Here is an 18,522-nt window from a genome sequence, read left to right on the forward strand (position 1 = left end):
AAACTTCCCTACAAGATCTTTTTAATCTCATAAGTCCACCATTATCCCATAGGCCCCCCAGAATCCACACAGTCTTCAACCATCTACAAAAGAGATGGAATGAAGCTGACTGCTAGTAAAAGCCAAGTCAGAGAAAGCAAAATAATCTCATATGTGGTGTGCATCTGCATATAGCTGTGGAGCACCCAAAGCTGTTTCACGTAGATAATGTGGCTTCTGCTCAGATATGTCTGGGTGTACGTGAGGCTTGGGAGCAGTAGCATTTCACTGGCTAAGGCATCATCTCACTTTATTGAATTTCAAAATCAAGATGCTCGAGAACTTGCAATACTAAAGTGACCAATGCATGAATCATTCCGCCCTTCAATTAACACCACCTGTGCATCTTGGACATTTGGCATGATACGCTAACAATATTAGTAAACATAACCTGTTGTGAAAAACAGGAAGATACAAAAAGCTCCATTGCTTAATGTAATTATTGTATACGGGAACATGCAGGATGTAAAATTTCACATCAACAACTGATAATGGGAAATGATAATGCTCTTTGACCCCCCCCCAAAAAAAACATGTTGATGCACTCTAGAAATGAAAAACGTAAATCTGGGTGAGGCAACGCAGAAGGCAGTCTGTTAAATGTGGCATTTTATGATTTCCGTCACATTTAAGTTTTTGAAAATCTAAGGCATAAGCTGAGAATAGTAAAACTGTTTGAGGCTCCATAATCGGTGCATAGAAAACACCAGAATAATTGTCTCTTCCTTAATATACTTAAATCTGCTGGAGTTACATTTGGAGGTGAGATATGGGATACTGAACTACAATAGTACGGAAGTAAAAGCAATTTTACACTGTGAGAACCTCAAGTGTTTTCATTGGAATCGGTTATCTGAATGAAACCCACCTGGAGTTTTTTTTTTTTTTTTCAGTTGTAGCTCTTGAATCTATGTCTACTCTTCTTTAGGCTAGGTTTCCAGGTTATTGACTGCTCTTTTTAGATTTTGACAAACTCTTAGTCTGCAGGTTTAAGGTCTGGTGCTGGCTGCAGTTTTGTCTATGGGAGGGAGAGGGACACAGAATTAAAGGGTTTATTCAGATGGTCTTGGTGTCCGAACGTAGAAGTCAGACAGAACACTCTGGTTACTGTAGTTGCCATCTGCCTGGGACTGAGTTTTGGCTGTAGGAGAAGAATGATAGGGATAAATGTGATGGAAACAGAAGCAAGTATCTTTAATATTTTGATGCCTTCAGACTCCAGCCTGGACAATGATCCTTTCTGGGGACTTTATGTGCAGTCTCCCCTGACTCCAAAACAGTTCTCAGGAGTCGGTGATTGTGACTGAGTAGGAGGGCTCACTGCCTAAATATCACACTTCATAGGTCTGCATGAGGGCTATTCCACCTCAACCGGTGTCTCAGTGTCCCTCAATCAGTGTTTCCACCAAAATCCCTAGGCTTCTGAAGTTCCCAGTACCATGTGTCCTGCAGTCCCTTTTACCCAATAACCCTGGTGTTTATACTTTATAACCATCTTTTCATTTGTGGAGATAAAAAATTGTTATTAAATAATGTGGTTTATGGAAAATGAAAAAATAAGCCATTAGACACTTATGTGGCTAACAAAAATAATGCCAGTTTGCAAGGAAATATCTGGATAGCCTGAGTAGGCAGTAATAGAGCCGGCTCAAAGTTGGCAGCCAAGGACTTGCTTCATTGAATGTGTGTCACTCTCCACAGTGTTGGAAGTAAATTTTTGTCATGAAACAGGTTCCTGAAAGGTCCCCAAATCACTATTCCAAGCATTGAAACCATACTTTCCCCAATCCATTTAGCATTCCAGATCATTCAAGCTTTTAAAAAACAGGTCAATTTCACATTCAGTTCATCAGCCCACAACTCAATTGACTTATATAAGTTCAAAACTCAGAAAACACAATCTCTGAGTTGTGCTGTATTATAGTTATGATGAGCTGTATTATGACCATCTGCCTTTCTTTCTTTTTTTATAAAATTTACCATAAGTATCATGCACTCATGCTATACCACACACCTCTGATGCCATTGTAGCTGTAAGTTTATATCCAATGTATTCAAGGCCCGCAGACTGATGACGGTGAGATATGTAAAATCATGGCATGGGATTCTTCCATCCTAAGATTTTTCACATTTTTAATATTAACAAAGACATACATTGGTTTCTCTTGTTAGTTTTTTTACAATTTTTAAAAAGGTGCTCAGTTACTTTTTTGTTGGGGATTTCATATTTTGTGTTTGTTTTTATTTTTTACCTCTTTTGTATAAGCAGGGAATATATAGGGAAATAAGTACTTTATGGAATAAATTTTAAGAAATTATATATATTATTTTAAATAAATTAAGTGATCTTAGATCTTACAGCTGAATCAATGATTATATATATGCAGAGCCGACTTAAAGGATGAAAGAAAATTCTATCAAGAGTTTTATTTTTGATTCAAAGTCTTCTTAATAAAGTCTTTTAACTACCTGTGAAAAAAATAAGAACAGAAAAGCTAGAATCATGAGTTATTTTACTTCGGTCAGGACTGCCTCATGACAGAATCGTCAGGATGGGGCCGGCCATAACTCAGGACTGAGTACCTTTCATCCAAACAGTTACTTTTGGGTAGATTACAAGCCATGGAACTACCAGGTGTGCAGAGCCAAACTGAACCATGTGAGATAGGGGCTGCAAAGCTGTGTGTGGGTTCAAAAGCAGACCACCAGTTCTGTCTCCTGACGTACCAACATATGGGCTAAGATGATCGTTTTAGTTACGAATTGAGCACTTAACAGTTTGTGCCAACCAGAGATGGCATGGAGCAAAATAGCTTTTCACTGTTTAGTGTCTTTCACAAATGGAAACGGGTGTTTACCTTTGTCCTGCCTTTTCTTATATTAGTTGTGTTAGTCTGAGTGCATTAGAGAAATAAATAATCAGAAACGGAAATATATAAAAGAGAGCTTTAAATAAAGGGTAAATGCACATGGAGAAAAAATCCCAAACCAGTGCAGCCCAAGTCTACAAGTCCAACATTAGCCCATGTGTCCCACCCCATTCCACAATGTTCTCCTCCATCTTAACAAACACATGCAGTGAGGGTGGCTGCAGGTGGAAAGAACTGCCCATTTGGTTTTCTGAGGTTGTTACCTCTTTACTGGAATTAAAAGCGCCTTTTGTGCGCCTGGAGCGGCTGGTTTTTGTAACCACTCAGACACGAGGGCTCCATCTCCTTTTGCAGGACTACTCGTGATTTATTATCTACCCAAATGCTGCTCCAAGGGTGGTACATGGCCCGTTGATAAACTGTGACCCTTTTAAAATCTGTCCATGTGTATCTAGGTACAGAAAGGAATCTCAGAGTGCAGGTCACTGCTATTTCCAATGCCAGCAATGTCATGTAAAGGGCAAAGCATGCAGCAGGGTTTCTAGACTAAGGACACACTGAGGATGACGAAATACACCACTGAAAACCTTATGCTAATCATGGAACCACTGTCAGGTAGTGGAGGACTAGTAAACCAAGGCAGACCTTTGTCAGAGAGAGGGCCAGATGACGAACCTTACTGGTCAAATTAAAGGGGAGGGACAGTGACAAAGAGCCAGGCCGTTTGCACGACGCATGGACACGGGGGCTGCAAAGATGGGCTAAAACATCAGAAAGATACGAGGGAGCCCCAGGACTGGCAAGCCTGTCCTTTTCCTGTACATTGGGGTTGCTTTGAAGCAGACCAACTGGATAGCATCTACCAACAAGACCAACCAAGGAAGAGGAAGCCTCTATGATCCCAGAAACAGACATCACTAGGACGTTTCAGGGGACTTTTATAAAGGTAACCAATGGCCTCACCCCTCATCACAGAAAACTGGGGAACCACCATTGTCCTGGTTTACCAGACGTTCCCCAGATGAATTACTGTCCAGCTGCCCATAGGAAGGAGAAATACCTATAGACATGACGGAAGGGAGGTTCACTCCGCTATGGGAATGTGTTAATCTGTGCACTTTAGATGTTTAAACCCACAGACACACGTGTATAAAAGAGAGTTGTAATTAAATATTAAATGCACATCAAGAAAAATTCCCTAAAAGATCTTTTTAATCTCATAAGCACACCATTATCCCATAGGCCCCCCAGAATCCACACAGTCTTCAACCATCTACAAAAAGATGGAATGAGGCTGACTGCTAGTAAAAGCCAAGTCAGAGAAAGCAAAATAATCTCATATTTGGTGGGCATCTGCATATAGCTGTGGAGCACCCAAAGCTTTTTCATGTAGATAATGTGGCTTCTTCTCAGACATGTCTGAGTGTACGTGAGGCTTGAAAGAGGCAGCATTTAACTGGCTCAGGCAGCATCTCACTATACTGAATTTCAAAATCAAGATGCTCGAGAACTTGCAAAGCTAAAGTGACCAATTCCTGAATCATTCTGCTCTTCGTTAACACCACCTGTGCATCTTGGACATTTGGTGTGATCAGCTAACAATATCAGTGAGCATATCCTGTTTTGAAAAACAGGAGGAATCAGAAAGCTCCATTGTTTAATGTAATTATTGTATATGGGAACCTGCAAGATGTAAAATTTCCCATAAACAACTGATGATGGAAAATGTTAATTCTCTTTGACTCCCTCCCAAAAAAAACCCATGTTGAGGCAATCTAGAAATGGAAAACGTAAATCTGGGTGAGGCAACACAGAAGGCAGCCTGTCAAACGCGGCATTTTATGATTTCCTTCCATTCAAATACTTGAAAATCTAATGCATGAGCTGAGAATTGTATAACTGTTTGTGCCATCCTTAATCGGTTCAGGGGAAACACCAGAATAATTGCCTCTTCCTTAATTTACTTGAATCTGCTGGAGTTACATTTGGAGGTGAGATATGGGAAACTATTTGAATTACAATAGTATGGAAGTAAAAGCACTTTTACAATGTGAGAAGCTCAAGTGTTTTCATTGGAATCGGTTGTCTGAATGACACACACCTGGAGATTTTTTTTTTCAGTTGTAGCTTTTGATTCTGTGTCTTCTCTTCTGCAGGCTAGGTTTCCAGGGTATTTACTGCTCTTTCTAGACTTTTGACAACCTCTTAGTCTGCAGGTTTAAGGTCTGGTGCTGGCTGCAGTTTTGTCTCTTGGAGGGAGAGGGACACAGAATCAAAGTGTTTATTCAGATGGTCTATGTGTCCGAACGTATACGTCAGACAGAACAGTCTGGTTACTGTTGTTGCCATCCGTCTGGGACTGAGTTTTGGCTGTAGGAGAAGAATGATAGGGATAAAAGTTATGCAAACAGAAGCAAGTATCTTTAATATATTGATCCCTTCAGACTCCAGCCTGGACATTGATCATTTCTGGGGACTTAATATGCAGTCTCCCCAGACACCAAAACGGTTTGAGGAGTCGGTGATTGTGACAGAATAGGAGGGCTCACTGCTTAGATATCAAACTTCGTAGGTCTGCATGAGGGCTATTCCACCTCAAGCGGTGTCTCAGTGTGCCTCAATCAGTGTTTCCACCCAAATCCCTAGGCTTCTGTAGTTCCCAGTACCCTGTGTCCTGAAGTCCCTTTTATCCAATAATCCTGGTGTTTATACTTTATAACCACCTTTTCATTTGTGGAGATTTAAAAAAAATTATTAAATAATGTGGTTTATGGAAATTGAAAAAATAAGCCATTAGACACTTATTTGGCTAAAAACATAATGCCAGTTTGCAAGAAAATATCTGGATAGGCTGAGTAGGCAGTAATAGAGCCGGCTCAAAGTTGGCAGCCAAGCACTTGCTTCATTGAACACGTGTCACTATCCACAGTGTTGGAAGTAAATTATTGTCATGAATCAGGTTCCAGAAAGTTCCCCAAATCACTATTCCAAGGATTGAAACCATACTTTTCCCCATTCCATTTAGCCTTCCAGTTCATTCAAGCTTTTAAAAAAACAGGTTAAATTCACATTCAGTTCATCAGCCCACAACTCAATTGGCTCATATTAGTTCAAAGACCCAGAAAACACAATCTCTGAGTTGTGCTGTATTATAGTTATGATGAGCTGCATTATGACCATCTGCTTCTCTTTCTTTTTTTAGAAAGTTTACCATAAGTTGCATGCACTCATGCTATAGCACACACCTCTGATGCCATTGTAGCTGTAAGTTTATATCCAATGTATTCAAGCCCCACAGACTGTTGACGGTGAGATATGTAAAGCCAGGGTGTGGCATTCCCCCATCCAGAGATTTTTCACATTTTTAAATTATTAACAACGTCACACAACATTGGTTTATCTTTGTAATTTTTTACAATTTTAAAAAGATGCTCAGCTACTGTTTTGTGCGGGATTTCACATTTTGTGTTTGTTTTTATTTTTTACCTCTTTTGTATAAGTAGGAAATTTATAGGGAAATATGTACTTTATGGAATATATTTTATGAACCAAAATACATTTATTTTAAATAAATTAAGGGATCTTTTATCTTACAGCTGAATCACTGATTACATATTTGCAGAGCCGACTTAAAGGATGAAAGAAAATTCTATCAAGAGTGCTAGTTTTGACTTCAAAGCCTTCTTAATGAAGCCTTTTAACTACCTGTGGAACAAAATAGGAAAAGAAACGCTAGAATGATGAGGTGTTTGACTTCGGTCATGTTTGCCTCAGGATAGAATCGTCGGGAGAGGGCTGGTCATAACTCAGGACTGAGTATATTTTCATCCAAACAGTTACTGTGGGGTAGATTCCAAGTCATGGAACTACCAAGTGTGCAGAGCCAAACTGAACCACTTGTTAAAGAGGGCATCTGCTTCCCATTTGATCTTTTTGGGGCCCTTGTCAAAGATCAGCTGTGTGTATGCTGATGCTTTTATTTCTGGGTTTTCAGTTCTAAATTGACCTCAAAGTGCAAACCATAAAAAGAGATAAGGAGGGACACTATATAATGCTCAAGGGAATGATAGACAATGAACCACTAAGCATTGTAAACATATATTCCCCGAATGAGAGACCAGCTCAATACGTGAACCAAACACTCCAAAAGATTAAGAAAGATATCACAGACTCGACAATTATAGTGGCTGATTTCAACACACCACGCACTGAGAAAGATAGATCACAGGGAAAGAAACTCAACAAGGAGACTAGAGAGCTTAACTCCACAATTAGACAATTTGACCTAATAGATATTTACAGAGCTTTTCATCCAAATACAAAAAATTTCACATTCTTTTCAAGTCCCCATGGCACATATTCGAAGATAGACCACATGCTGGGGCATAAGGCAAATCTACATAAATTTAAGCACATTGAAATAATACAGACCTCTCTCTCTGACCACTGTGCCATAAGACTGGAAATCAACAAAAGGAAGACAAAGAAAATAAGAGCAAATAATTGGAGGATGAATAACTCTCTACTGCAAAAGGAGTGCATACTGGTGCAGATCCGAGACGAAATCAGGAAATTTCTCGAAACCAACGAAAATGAGCACACGGCGTACCAAAACTTATGGGACACAGCAAAGGCAGTCATCAGAGGAAGCTTCATAGCAATACAAGCACACCTGAGAAAGGAAGAGAGACTCATGACAGATACGCTGACACAAAATTTACAAAAACTAGAGCTGAGTCAGCAGGACAACCCTACTAATAGCAAAAGAAAAGAAATTATAAAAATCAGGGCTGAGATTCAGGAGAGGGAAAATAAAAAAACTATGGAAAAAATTAATATCGCTAAAAGTTGGTTCTTTGAAAAGATAAACAGGATAGATAGACCATTGGCAAACCTAACCAAAGAAAGGAGGGAACAAATCTCAATAGCAAGAATAAGGGATGAAAGAGGGGTCATTACAACAGACCCTAATGAAATCAAAAGGATAGTTACACAATACTATGAAGGATTGTACTCCAATGAATTCAACAATTTGGAAGACATGGACAAATTCCTGGAAAAACAATCCCTCCCTAAACTATCCTCGGTGGACATCAAGAATCTCAACAGACCCATCGCAATAGAAGAAATAGAAAAGGTTATCAAGGGATTACCAACAAAAAAATCTCCTGGACCAGATGGATACACTGGAGAATTCTACCAAGCATTCAGGGAAGAACTAATACCAAAACTACACAAACTTTTCCAGAACATAGAAAAAGATGGCAAACTCCCAAACTCCTTCTATGAAGCTAGTATAACTCTGATACCCAAACCGGGCAAGGATCCCACAAGAATCGAGAACTACAGACCGATATCCCTCATGAACATTGATGCAAAAATCCTTAACAAAATACTAGCCAACAGAATACAAAAGTATATAAAACAAATAATTCACCATGACCAAGTGAGATGCATACCAGGGGTGCAGGGATGGTTCAACATACGAAAGACCATTAGTATTATTCATCACATTGACATGAAAAAGTATAAGAATCACATGATAATATCCATAGACGCAGAAAAAGCATTCGACAACATCCAACACCAATTCCTGTTTAAGACACTAGAGAAAATAGGAATGGAAGGAAAGTTCCTCAAGACAATACAAGCTATATATGAAAAACCAACAGTCAAAGTCATAGTCAATGGAGAAAAGACTAACACAATCCCGCTGAAAAAGGGAACCAGACAAGGATGCCCCTTGTCTCCACTCCTATTTAATATCGTGCTGAAGGTTTTAGCTAACAGCATAAGGCAAAGAAGTGAGATCAAAGGTATTCGTCTGGGGAAGGAAGAGGTGAAACTATCGTTTTTTGCAGATGATATGATTTTATATATGGAAAATCCCAAAAGTTCCACAAGGGGAATACTGGAAGCAATAGAGGAGTTTGGCAGAGTGGCAGGATACAAGTTCAACAAACAGAAGTCCATCGGACTGTTATACACATCAGATAAGACCACAGAAGAAGAGATCAAAAAGGTGGTACCCTTCACAATAGCCAAACACAAACTGAAATATCTAGGGATACACTTGACTGAAAAAAACAAAAGATCTATATAGGGAAAACTATAGAACACTATTCCAAGAAACCAAGAGCGACCTCAACAAATGAAAGAATATTCCATGCTCTTGGATTGGGAGACTTAATATAGTTAAGATGTCAGTTCTGCCAAAGGCACTATATAAGTTTAATGCTATCCCGATACAATTACCATCATCTTTTTTCAAAGAAATGGAAAAACTGATTACCAACTTCATATGGAGAAGGAAGAAGCCCAAAATTAGCAGAGAACTCCTCAAGAAGAAGGACACCGTGGGAGGGCGTGCTTTACCTGACTTTGGTACATACTATGCAGCCACAGTTCTCAAAACTGCATGGTACTGGTACAATGACAGATACTCAGACAAATGGAAAAGAACTATCTTTCTTTTTTTTAGAAAGTTTACCATAAGTAGCATGCACTCATGCTATACCACACACCTCCGATGCCATTGTAGCTGTAAGTTATTATCCAATGTATTCAAGGCCCACAGACAGATGACGGTGAGATATGTAAAGCCAGGGGGTAGGATTCCCACATACTAAGATTTTCCACTTTTTTAAAATATAAACACAGACACAAAACATTGGTTTCTCTTGTTAGTTTTTTACAATTTTTAAAAAGCTGCTCAGTTTCTGTTTTGTTGGGGATTTCATATTTTGTGTTTGTTTTTATTTTTTACCTCTTTTGTATAAGTAGGGAATTTATAGGGAAATATGTACTTTATAGAATAAATTTTAAGAACCAAAAGGTATTTTAATTTAAATAAATTAACAGATCTTTGATCTTACAGCTGAATCACTGATTATATATTTGCAGAGCCTACTTAAAGGATAAAAGAAAATTCTACCAAGAGTGTTACTTTTGACTTCAAAGCCTTCTTAATAAAGTCTTTTAACTACATGTGGAAAAAATAAGAAAAGCAAAGCAAGAATCATGAGGTATTTCACTTCGGTCAGGACTGCCTCATGACAGAATCGTCAGGATGGGGCCTGTTATAACACAGGACTGAGTACGTTTCATCCAAACAGTTACTGTGGGTTTTATACCAAGTCATGGAACTACCAGGTGTGCAGAGCCAAACTGAACCGTGTGAGATAGGGGCTGCAAGGCTGTGTGTGGGTTCAAAAGCAGACCACCAGGTCTGTCTTCTGAGGTACCACCGTATGGGCTCAGATGATCGTTTTAGTTATGAATTGAGCAATTAAATGTTTGTGCCACCCAGAGATGGCATGGAGGAAAATAGCTTTTCACTCTTTAGTGTTGTTCCCAAACGGAAACGGGTGCTTACTTGTGTCTTGCATTTTCTTATATTAGTTGTGTAAATATGAGTACATTAGAGAAATAAATCCACAGAAACTGAAATGTATAAAAGAGAGCTTTAGATAAAGGGAAAATGCACATGGGAAAAAAAATCCCAAACCAGTGCAGCCAAAGTCTACAAGTCCAACATTAGCCCATATGTCCTACCCAATCCACAATGTCCTCTCCATCTTAACAAACACATGCGGTGATGGTGGCTGCAGGTGGAAAGAAGTGCCCATCTGGTTTTCTGAGGTTGTTAACACTTTACTGGAATTAAAAGCTCCTTTTGTGCGCCTGGAGCGGCAGGTGTTTGTAACCACTCAGACACGAGGGCTCCATCTCCTTGTGCAGGACTACTCGTGATTTATTATCCACCCCAATGCTGCTCCAAGGGTGGTACATGGGCCGATGATAAACTGTGACCTGTTTAAAATCTGTCCATTTGTAGCTAGGTACAGAAAGGAAGGTCAGAGTGCAGGTCCCAGCTATTTCCAATGCCAGCAATGTCATGTAAAGGGCAAAGCACGCAGCAGGGTTTCTAGACTAACGACACACTGAGGATGACGAAATACACCACTGAAAACCTTATGCTAATCATGGAAACACTATCAGGTAGTGGAGGTCTAGTAAAGCAAGGCAGAAACTTGTCAGAGAGAGGGCCAGATGACGAACCCTTCTGGTCAGATTAAAGGGGAGGGCCAGTGACAAAGAGCCAGGCCGTTTGCACGATGCATGGCCATGGGGGCTGCAAAGATGGGTTCAAATATCAGAAAGATATAAGGGTGACCCAGGACTAGCAAGCCATTCCTTGTCCTGCACATTGGGGTTGCTTTGAAGCAGACCAACTGGATAGCATCTACCAACAAGACCAACCGAGGAAGAGGAAGCCTCTATGATCCCAGAAACTGACATCACTAGGACGTGTCAGGAAACTTTTATAAAGGTAACCAATGGCCTGGCCCTTGATCACAGAAAGCTGGGGAAGAACCATTTTCCTGGTTTAACAGACGTTCCCCAGATGAATTACTGTCCAGATGCCCATAGGAAAGAGAAATACCTATAGACATGACGGAAGGGAGGTTCACTCCGCTATGGGAATGTGTTAATCTGTGCACTTTAGATGTTGAAAACCACAGACACATGTGTATAAAAGAGAGCTGTAATTAAATATTAAATGCACATCAAGAAAACTTCCCCAAAAGATCTTTTTAATCTCATAAGCCCACCATTATCCCATAGGCCTCCCAGAATCCACACAGTCTTCAACCATCTACAAAAGAGATGGAATGAGGCTGACTGCTAGTAAAAGCCAAGTCAGAGAAAGCAAAATAATCTCCTATTTGGTGGGCATCTGCATATAGCTGTGGAGCACCCAAAGCTGTTTCACGTAGATATTGTGGCTTCTGCTCAGATATTTCTGAGTGTACGTGAGGCTTGGAAGCAGTAGCGTTTAACTGGCTAAGGCATCATCTCACTATACTGAATTTCAAAATCAAGATGCTGGAGAACTTGCAAAGCTAAAGTGACCAATGCCTGAATCATTCCGCCCATCAATTAACACCACCTGTGCATCTTGGACATTTGGCATGATAAGTTAACAATATTAGTGAGCATAATCTGTTGTGAAAAACAGGAAGATACAAAAAGTTCCATTGTTTAATGTAATTATTGTATATGGGAAACTGCAGGATGTAAAATTTCCCATCAGCAACTGATGATGGGAAATGATAATGCTCTCTGACCCCCCAAAAAAACCATATTGAGGCACTCTAAAAATGAAAAACATAAATCTGGGTGAGGCAATTCAGAAGGCAGCCTGTTTAACGAGACATTTTAGGATTTCCTGCACATTCAATTAGTTGAAAATCTAGGGCATGAACTGATAATAGTAAAACTGTTTGAGCCTCCAAAATCGGTGCAGGGGAAACACCAGAATAATTGCCCCTTCCTTAATATATTTGAATCTGTTGGAGTTACATTTGGAGGTGAGATATGGGAAACTGTTTGAATTACAATAGCATGGAAGTAAAATCAATTTCACACTGTGAGAATCTCAAGTGTTTTCATTGGCATTGGTTGTCTGAATGACACCCATCTGGAGTTTTATTTTTTTTTTCAGTTGTAGCTTTTGATTCTGTGTCTTCTCTTCTGCAGGCTAGGTTTCCAGGTTATTGACTGCTCTTTCTAGACTTTTGACAAACTCTTAGTCTGCAGGTTTAAGGTCTGGTGCTGGCTGAAGCTTTGACTATGAGAGGGATAGGGACACAGAATCAAATTGTTTATTTAGATGGTCTATGTGTCCGAACGTAGAAGTCGGGCAGAACAGTCTGGTTACTGTAGTTGTCATCTGCCTGGGACTGAGTTTTGGCTGTAGGAGAAGAATGAAAGGGGTAAAAGTGATGCAAACAGAAGCAAGTATCTTTAATATTCTGATGCCTTCAGACTCCAGCGTGGACACTGATCCTTTCTGGGGACTTTATATGCAGTCTCCCCTGACTCCAAAACAGTTCTGAGGAGTCGGTGATTGTGACTGAATAGGAGGGCTCACTGCCTAGATATCACACTTCGTAGGTCTGCATGAGGGCTATTCCACCTCAAGCGGTGTCTCAGTGTGCCTCATTCATTGTTTCCACCCAAATCCCTAGGCTTCTGAAGTTCCCAGTACCCTGTGTCCTGCAGTCCCTTTTACTCAATAACCCTGGTGTTTATACTTTATAACCACCTTTTCATTTGGGGAGATCAAAAACAAATTTGTTATTACATAATGTGGTTTATGGAAAATGAAAAAATAAGCCAATATAAACTTATCTGGCTAACAAAAATAATGCCAGTTTACAAGGAAATGTCTGGATAAGCTGAGTAGGCAGTAATAGAGCCGGCTCAAAGTTGGCAGCCAAGCACTTGCTTCATTGAATGTGTGTTACTATCCATAGCTTTTGGAAATAAATTGGCTTCATGTAACAGGTTCCAGAAAGGTCCCCAAATCACTATTTCAAAGATTGAACCATACTTTTCCCCATTCCACTTAGCCTTCCAGATCATTCATGCTTTTAAAAAACAGGTCAATTTCACATTCAGTTCATCAGCCCACAACTCTATTAGCTCATACCAGTTCAAAGACCCAGAAAATACAATCTCTGAGTTGTGCTGTATTATAGTTATGATGAGCTGCATTATGAATATCTGCCTCTCTTTCATTTATTTAGAAAGTTTACCATAAGTAGCATGCACTCATGCTATACCACACACCTCTGATGCCATTGTAGCTGTAAGTTTATATCCAATGTATTCAAGGCCCACAGACTGATGACGGTGAGATATGTAAAGCCAGCGGGTAGGATTCCCCCATCCTAAGATTTTTCACTTTTTTAAAATATTAACGCAGACACAAAACATTGGTTTCTCTTGTTAGTTTTTTAAAATTTTTAAATAGCTGCTCAGTTACTGTTTTATTGGGGATTTCATATTTTGTGTTTCTTTTTATTTTTACCTCTTTTGTGTAAGTAGGAAATTTATAGGGAAATATGTATTTATGGAATAAATTTTAGGAACCAAAATGTATTTTAATTTAAAAAAATTAACATATCTTTGATCTTATCGCTGAATCACTGATTATATATTTGCAGAGCCGACATAAAGGATGAAAGAAAATTCTATCAAGAGTGTTACTTTTGACTTCAAAGCTTTCTTAATAAAGTCTTTTAACTACCTGTGGAAAAAATAAGAAAAGCAAAGCAAGAATCATGAGGAATTTGACTTCGGTCAGGATTGCCTCATGACAGAATCGTCAGGATGGGGCCTGTTATAACGCAGGACTGAGTACCTTTCATCCAAACAGTTACTGTGGGTTTTATACCAAGTCATGGAACTACCAGGTGTGCAGAGCCAAACTGAACCGTGTGAGATAGGGGCTGCAAGGCTGTGTGTGGGTTCAAAAGCAGACCACCAGGTCTGTCTTCTGAGGTACCACCGTATGGGCTCAGATGATCGTTTTAGTTATGAATTGAGCAATTAAATGTTTGTGCCACCCAGAGATGGCATGGAGGAAAATAGCTTTTCACTCTTTAGTGTTGTTCCCAAACGGAAACGGGTGCTTACTTGTGTCTTGCATTTTCTTATATTAGTTGTGTAAATATGAGTACATTAGAGAAATAAATCCACAGAAACTTAAATGTATAAAAGAGAGCTTTAGATAAAGGGAAAATGCACATGGGAAAAAAATCCCAAACCAGTGCAGCCAAAGTCTACAAGTCCAACATTAGCCCATATGTCCTACCCAATCCACAATGTCCTCTCCATCTTAACAAACACATGCGGTGATGGTGGCTGCAGGTGGAAAGAAGTGCCCATCTGGTTTTCTGAGGTTGTTAACACTTTACTGGAATTAAAAGCTCCTTTTGTGCGCCTGGAGCGGCAGGTGTTTGTAACCACTCAGACACGAGGGCTCCATCTCCTTGTGCAGGACTACTCGTGATTTATTATCCACCCCAATGCTGCTCCAAGGGTGGTACATGGGCCGATGATAAACTGTGACCTGTTTAAAATCTGTCCATTTGTAGCTAGGTACAGAAAGGAAGGTCAGAGTGCAGGTCCCAGCTATTTCCAATGCCAGCAATGTCATGTAAAGGGCAAAGCACGCAGCAGGGTTTCTAGACTAACGACACACTGAGGATGACGAAATACACCACTGAAAACCTTATACTAATCATGGAAACACTATCAGGTAGTGGAGGACTAGTAAAGCAAGGCAGAAACTTGTCAGAGAGAGGGCCAGATGACGAACCCTTCTGGTCAGATTAAAGGGGAGGGCCAGTGACAAAGAGCCAGGCCATTTGCACGATGCATGGCCATGGGGGCTGCAAAGATGGGTTCAAACATCAGAAAGATATAAGGGTGGCCCAGGACTAGCAAGCCATTCCTTGTCCTGCACATTGGGGTTGCTTTGAAGCAGACCAACTGGATAGCATCTACCAACAAGACCAACCGAGGAAGAGGAAGCCTCTATGATCCCAGAAACTGACATCACTAGGACGTGTCAGGAAACTTTTATAAAGGTAACCAATGGCCTGGCCCTTGATCACAGAAAGCTGGGGAAGAACCATTGTCCTTGTTTAACAGACTTTCCCCAGATGAATTACTGTCCAGATGCCCATAGGAAGGAGAAATACCTATAGACATGACGGAAGGGAGGTTCACTCCGCTATGGGAATGTGTTAATCTGTGCACTTTAGATGTTGAAACCCACAGACTCACGTGTATAAAAGAGAGTTGTAATTAAATAATAAATGCACATCAAGAAAACTTCCCTAAAAGATCCTTTTAATCTCATAAGCCCACCATTATCCCATAGGCCTACCAGAATCCACACAGTCTTCAACCATCTACAAAAGAGATGGAATGTGGCTGACTGCTAGTAAAAGCCAAGTCAGAGAAAGCAAAATAATCTCCTATTTGGTGGGCATCTGCATGTAGCTGTGGAGCACCCAAAGCTGTTTCACGTAGATAATGTGGCTTCTGCTCAGATATTTCTGAGTGTACGTGAGGCTTGGAAGCAGTAGCGTTTAACTGGCTAAGGCATCATCTCACTATACTGAATTTCAAAATCAAGATGCTGGAGAACTTGCAAAGCTAAAGTGACCAATGCCTGAATCATTCCGCCCATCAATTAACACCACCTGTGCATCTTGGACATTTGGCATGATAAACTAACAATATCAGTGAGCATAACCTGTTGTGAAAAACAGGAAGATACAAAAAGCTCCATTGTTTAATGTAATTATTGTATATGGGAACCTGCAGGATGTAAAATTTCCCATCAACAACTGATGATGGAAAATGATAATGCTCTTTGACCCTCCAAAAAGCCATATTGAGGCATTCTAAAAATGAAAAACATAAATCTGGGTGAGGCAATTTAGGAGGCAGCCTGTTTAACGCGACATTTTATGATTTCCTCACATTCAAGTAGTTGAAAATCTAGGGCATGGACTGATAATAGTAAAACTTTTTGAGGCTCCATAATCAGTGCAGGGGAAACACCAGAATAATTGCCCCTTCCTTAATATACTTGAATCAGCCGGAGTTATATTTGGAGGTGAGATATGGGAAACTGTTTGAATTACAATAGCATGGAATTAAAAGCAATTTTACACTGTGAGAATCTTAAGTGTTTTCATTGGGATCGGTTGTCTGAATGACACCCACCGGGAGCTATTTTTTTTTTTTTCAGTTGTAGCTTTTGGTTCTGTGTCTTCTCTTCTGCAGGCTAGGTTTCCAGGTTATTGACTGCTCTTTCTAGACTTTTGACAAACTCTTAGTCTGCTGGTATAAGGTCTGGTGCTGGCTGAATCTTTGACTATGAGAGGGATAGGGACACAGAATCAAATTGTTTATTCAGATGGTCTATGTGTCCGAACGTAGAAGAAGACAGAACAGTCTGGTTACTGAAGTTGCCATCCCCTGGGACTGAGTTTTGGCTGTAGGAGAAGAATGACAGGGATAAAAGTGATGCAAACAGAAGCAAGTATCTTTAATATTTTGATGCCATCCGACTCCAGCCTGGACACTGAACCTTTCTGGGGACTTTATATGCAGTCTCCCCTGACTCCAAAACAGTTCTGAGGATTCGGTGATTGTGATTGAGTAGGAGGGCTCATTGCCTAGATATCACACTTCGTAAGTCTGCATGAGGGCTATTCCACCTCAACCGGTGTCTCAGTGTCCCTCAATCAATGTTTCCACCCAAATCCCTAGGCTTCTGAAGTTCCCATTACCCTGTGTCCTGCAGTCCCTTTTACTCAATAACCCTGTGTTTATACTTTATAACCACCTTTTCATTCGTGGAGATCAAAAACAAATTTGTTATTAAATAATGTGGTTTATGGAAAAGGAAAAAGTAAGCCAATACAAACTTATTTGGCTAACAAAAATAATGCCAGTTTGCAAGGAAATGTCTGGATAGGCTGAGTAGGCAGTAATAGAGCCGGTTCAAAGTTGGCAGCCAAGCACTTCCTTCATTGAATGTGTGTTATTATCCATAGTTTTGGAAATAAATTGGCTTCATGAAACAGGTTCCTGAAGTCCCCAAATCACTATTCCAAGGATTGAAACCATACTTTTCCCCATTCCATTTAGCCTTCCAGATCATTCAAGCTTTTAAAAAACAGATCAATTTCACATTCAGTTCATCAGCCTACAACTCAATTGGCTCATATCAGTTCAAAGACCCAGAAAACACAATCTCTGAGTTGTGCTGTATTATAGTTATGATGAGCTGCATTATGACCATCTGCCTCTCTTTTTTTTTTTAGAAAGTTTACCATAAGTAGCATGCACACATGCTATACCACACACCTCTGATGCCATTGTAGCTGTAAGTTTATATCCAATGTATTCAAGGCCCACAGACTGATGACGGTGAGATATGTAAAACCAGGGGTTAGGATTCCCCCATCCTAAGATTCATCACTTTTTTAAATATTAACACAGACACAAAACATTTGTTTCTCTTGTTAGTTTTTTACAATTTTTAAAAAGCTGCTCAGTTACTGTTTTTTTGGATATTTCATATTTTGTGTTTGTTTTTATTTTTTACCTCTTTTGTATAAGTAGGTGATTTATAGGGAAATATGTACTTTATGGAATAAATTTTAAGAACCAAAATGTATTTTAATTTATATAAATTAACAGATCTTTGATTTTACAGCGGAATCACTGATTATATATTTGCAGAGCCGACTTAAAGGATGAAAGATATATCTCTCAAGAGTGTTACTTTTGACTTCAAAGCCTTCTTAATAAAGTCTTTTAACTACCTGTGGAAAAAAATATGAAAAGCAAAGCAAGAATCATCAGGTATTTGTCTTCAGTCAGGACTGCCTCATGACAGAATCGTCAGGATGGGGCCTGTCATAACACAGGACTGAGTACATTTCATCCAAACAGTTACTGTGGGGTAGATTCCAAGTCATGGAACTTCCAGGTGTGCATAGCCAAACTGAACCATGTGAGATAGGGGCTGTAAGGCTGTGTGTGGGTTCAAAAGCAGACCACCAGGTCTGTCTTCTGAGGTACCACCATATGGGCTCAGATGATCGTTTTAGTTACGAATGGAGAAATTAAATGTTTGTGCCAAGCAGAGATGGCATGGAGGAAAATAGCTTTTCACTCTTTACTGTTTTTCCCAAACGGAAACGGGTGCTTACTTGTGTCTTGCATTTTCTTA

This window comes from Tenrec ecaudatus, chromosome 11 (assembly GCF_050624435.1).
Source record: "Tenrec ecaudatus isolate mTenEca1 chromosome 11, mTenEca1.hap1, whole genome shotgun sequence".
Taxonomy (NCBI): domain Eukaryota; kingdom Metazoa; phylum Chordata; class Mammalia; order Afrosoricida; family Tenrecidae; genus Tenrec; species Tenrec ecaudatus.